The following is a 5,051-nucleotide window of genomic DNA, read 5'->3' on the forward strand; positions in this document are numbered from 1 at the left end:
GCATATAAGAATTTGTTTCAAAGTTGACCCTTAGCCTTTTCTGATGATTTTGTATTTATCCATAGTCTATTTCTACATACGTAATAGATTTGATTTCTGTGTATTTTATTTAGTGAGATCCAAATATCCTTTTATATTATTTTATGCTATTGAGTAGGATTGTATTTGAAATTAGTCTTACAGTTATTATGCAGTCTTTATTATCTTTTCTATCACCAAAACCATATTTTCTATTAACTAATCTTTTTTACCTTTCACATTCCCATTACTAGTAACCATTAACACATCTTGATTGCATATTTGATCCTTTCCAGATATCAGAATTTGTCTTAAACTATTCAATCCATTCAATTTTTGTATTAATGTTTGGTGCATACATCTTAATAATAGTTATACTAGCTGCCCTTCCAGTCATATTTTAGAGTGCATTCCAATTCACAGGGATTATTTTCCAGCACTCTATCAGATATTGTTCCACTGCTATTCATAAAGTTTTCACTGTTCAATTTTTTTTTAGAAGTAGATTGCCATGCCTCCCTACCCAATATTTCTTAATCTGGAAGCTCCATCGTGGGTGACAAACTTGTATTTGCAATATCAGTGTTCATAGGTCCTGACCACATATGAACCACCATAATACAACAAACTGACAGACAAGTAATTGAGTGACCATTACTGAAAATTTTAGTGAAATAGTCTCTAAAAGAAACCTGATCAAAAGAGGAAAATTTTGAACCGAATTTAAATATTTCATGGAACCTATGGTGGATGGAACATGGAGGCCAAATGAATGCCTGAAAATATTGCCCTGCGACATTCTTTAAACCTTAATCCAAAAATATTCCTTGATTTTTTTCTTAAAACAAAACAGTAGTTTGGCTTACCTAGGAAATAATGTTTGCCTTGAGCATTGTCCTCTTTCAAGATCTGTCAATATGGAATCAAATGGACAACAGTAATTTGAAAACTTAAACACAAATCGTAGCAGAGAATGTACGTTAATAGGAGAGAAACAACTTCAAAAGGAGGGTGAAGATGCTTCACAACTCATATAGTGCAATCACTGTCCCATATTTTCTCATGTAGATGTTGTTAAATTGGTGTGTGAGCTTTATGTATCTCCTCAACAACAACAACAAAATATGTATATGTATATATAAGAAGCACATAGACTGTAGGGATATCCATAATAATAAAAAGAAGAAAATCAGGAAGGAAGGAGAGAAAAAAAGAAACCAAGTAATGCCATATCTCCTTTAAAAAGACACCAATTGCAAATCAAGTTTCAATTACTGTCAAGATGTTGATTGCTGTACTTTAAAGAAGGAAATTATAGTCAGATACAAATTTCCTAAATCTAGCTTAGGAGCGAAAGGCAGTTAAAAGTGTAGACACACTTTCAAAAACAAAACACCCTCTACTATTTGGATTCATATAATCCAAAAGTGTTCCTGCAGCGATTTTCTTGTGTTTCTCAGCTATAATACTTAGAAAAATATAGCATGGATGACACAAATAGGAATTTACCCTTGATTTTCAATTTATTTTGTAACTGCAGTTATATTATCAACAAGTATACATTTTAAATGGCAAAACTAGAAACATGTTGTTTGAATGCAAATGTATTGATCATTGGTTTCATTGACTGCACATCTTATGTTGGAAATGCTGCTGTTTCAACATGGGAGAAAATTAATTTTATGAAGAAAAAAGAGAAAATGTGTGTTAATTTTGAAATACCTTTTGCAAAGTCAATGAGCCCTTCATTTTCATCTGGCATATTACAATTAAAGCAAAATCTAGCTATATTGATGTGAGTAATTATAATGAAACCAAATGAGTGCATAGTATATTCCAAAAAGGAAAAGTTAATGGACAGAATTTAATAAACTTGATTAGGTTTTGTTTTGATTTTTTGTCTACTGTCTATACACACTCAAATCATTCAGATCAAATATGAATGGTTATGAAAGTTTTAAGTTATTTCTTTGATAAGAGTAAGCAAAATGCAATTCATACCAGTGTAGAAGCTTGGTTCAAATAGTGGCTGCTAAGCTTAGGACTTTAATTATAGTAAATAATTGGAAATCTATGATTTAAACCCAGACCACATTTTCTATAGGTTGCAAAAGAATAGATCATAAGCAGGCACAATTTTTGTCATGCAAAAGTTTGAGACTTTGCCAAAAGGTTTTTTCACATTTTACTCAGCATTTTATCAGGAAAAAAAACCCCAATAAAAACAAACCTCTTAATAGAGTGCATCCTTACTGAGAAGATATTGAGAGACAAGAGATAGCCCACTGGCAGACAGGGAAAAAATGAGAGGCCCAGCAGAAAGCACTGGGATTGACAGGACATCGGGAGGGGTGATTTTGACGTAATTGTAAATCTTAAGTCAGCAAGCTCCAGCCCCCGACACTGATTTTAAACTACAAAGTCAACAAACTCATGACTCTCTTTGCTGGCCCATTGCCTCCTTCCTTCCCTCTCCATACTCATGCAGACCCCAGTGTGGACAGAATGCTAGCTGCTTTTTAATTGAACACGAGGAACGTGACCAGACTCGGGACTGGTACGTCCATAACCTGGACTCCCAGACAGCCCCAAAGAGCCCAAATCTGATTTGAAAAATTATTTTTAAAAATAGACAAAACTGTTTCAGGAACAATTCACCCCACCCCACCCTTTCTAAATAAACTGCTTTCCACTAGCTGTTGTGGTTAGTTAGCTTACTCCTCCGTTCGCATGCCCAAGAACTCCTAGACACATCAAAGCAGGTGCAACAATATGAAGTGTGTAAATTTATGTAGCCTCATACTATTTGATGCCAGATCATTCTATTCCAAATTCCAAATAAGTAAGAAGGAAAGAAACAGAGGTTCAAACTATATTGAGTATTTTTAATTAAAAGGTGAGTATTATTCACTGGCTAAATTTCCTGAAGACCAGGGTAAATTTTAAGAAATAACATCTTGGAAACAAGATAAATCAGTATGCCTGTCAAACCACTCAAATCTAAACCTAGAAGGAAATGCAGAGCATGAAATCAACATGATGTCAACTGAAGACTGAATGGATGGAGGCATATTTATCCAACTATTTGCAGCTTGTGTTAGGGAGGGGTTTCTATAGAAGTCAAATCAGTGACACTTGTGTGTGTTTGTAGATAGAAGAAAGAGATTTATATCTAGAAGTGGCTTACATAGCTGTAAATTAGGGAAATCCAGTCCAGGTAAAGTTAAATCTCTGCTGCTTTGTAGAAGCCAAGGAACAGAGTTCAGAGAAGGCTGGTGGATGCAGAGGAAAATGAGCCCGAAGTCAGCCCATTGAATCTACTATTCATCAAATGCGGATAGCTCCTGGAATCTGCAGGCGATGCAACAGGAGACCAAAGACCCAAATGCAAGATCCAGCATTAGCAGAAGGGTAAAGAGAATTCAACTCTGCTCGATCCCTTTCTTATACAAAAGAGTACCCTCCCCCCCAAAGGACCTCTTCGATAGGCTGTCCAGTGCTCCTGTCCTTACCCAGGAATGCCATTGACGTAATTCCTAACTATCACAGACCACTCCTTGTAAACTTGACATCTGTATGCAACTCTTTGACCTTCCGTAATCACCCAGGCAATAATAGCATCATACTTATGCCTAACATTATACAACTAGCACAACTACAACGGAAAATTCACTGACTCTATTTTCATCTTATATTTTATAAGTGAATAAAACAATATTTTTAGTGCATACATAAAAATAGGGATTGCTCATAACATTCACAGTCCTCATTTCTGCAGCGTGTATTTAAAGTTACTTTCTTTCACTACACATTCTCTAATTCCTTTTCCTTCAGCAAGTTCCTCAGCTGGTCTTGGTCCTTTGCCTGAGGGGTGACCCAGAACTTCATTACTGAAGAGTCTGGGCTATTAGTAGTCCTGTCAAATACTGACTGCTCCATTTGACCATTTGCTTTCATCACAGGACATGGTGGATCTAAGAGATGACTTAGAGCATCTCCAAGAGTCCCAACATACGCTTCTTTATCACCAGTCTGCAAAGTAGTCAAAGTTCCCCTTGGTAATAACAATCCACACCAATCAGTATTTTTTAAAACTTTTAAAAAATGCATGTTTTGTGTTTTATATTTTGAAGAATGGTTGTAAAACATCATACTAAATCAGATTGGAGGGGAAATTTAAAAATAGACCTCTCAATACTTGCCTGGCAGGGGAGATGCCATGATCACGAAGGTGGTGTTCCCAGGGCGAGGCTTATCCATTGCTCTCCGGATGTGCTGACCCCTGCGATTTCCCCAACTGTGGGAAACTCGACTGCATAATTTGTGGTAGTGGGGGACTGCGTTCGCACTCTCCCCTGTAAAAAAATTAAATAGACACTTTATAAGGATAAGTTATAACATATGTAATGATTGTTCAGTCTGCAAAATCTTGATCTTGGGGCACATGATACATTTCAAAGGCAGTAGCACCCAAGTTTCCCAAATTATCCAACATCATTTTTCCCTTGTCTGCAGACTCCTCATTAACTGCTTTCTGCTTTTGCTGCATGATCTCAGAATCCCTCTGCTACTTCTGGGCGGTAGCCAATATAGCCTCTTTTTTCCTCCTTGATAATCTCCTGGATTTTCTTCATATTTTTTTTCTTCTGACAGACAAGCTCTCTTTGATTTCCAAGGGCTATGCCTACCACAGAGACAGAGCCTGAACGAAAACAACTCGGGAAAGCAATGTTTCCCTCGCATGAATTGCAGCACTTACCACCCATCCATCTGGATGCTCGTGTTCCTTTTCTTTGACTGTTTACCCAGAGGCATGAGGAGTCCAAATGGATTGGAGGCATTCTTAACTCCCAAGTCAAGGGAATCAGTGCTGTGTCTCCATATGTTAGTATTTCCCCCTTTTGAACTAAGATCTCCAGACCCAAAGAACAGAGGGTTGTAGGCAAGGGCAGCAAGCAAAAATGTGATTAGTGGGACATTAAGAGTAATAGCAAGTAATGCCACTCCTATTTCCAACCCTTGATTCCCGGACC

The 5,051-nt window shown here is 37.0% G+C and overlaps 1 non-coding gene across 1 annotated transcript; it reads left to right on the forward strand.

The window, feature by feature from the left end:
* The first annotated feature begins 4,212 nt into the window (after nucleotides 1-4,212).
* On the forward strand, nucleotides 4,213-4,376 carry LOC142435494 (U1 spliceosomal RNA). Its single transcript, XR_012781541.1, has one exon. It is a non-coding gene; the product is annotated as a U1 spliceosomal RNA (small nuclear RNA).
* The last annotated feature ends 675 nt before the right edge of the window (nucleotides 4,377-5,051 follow it).

This window comes from Tenrec ecaudatus, chromosome X (assembly GCF_050624435.1).
Source record: "Tenrec ecaudatus isolate mTenEca1 chromosome X, mTenEca1.hap1, whole genome shotgun sequence".
NCBI classification, from domain to species: Eukaryota; Metazoa; Chordata; class Mammalia; order Afrosoricida; family Tenrecidae; genus Tenrec; species Tenrec ecaudatus.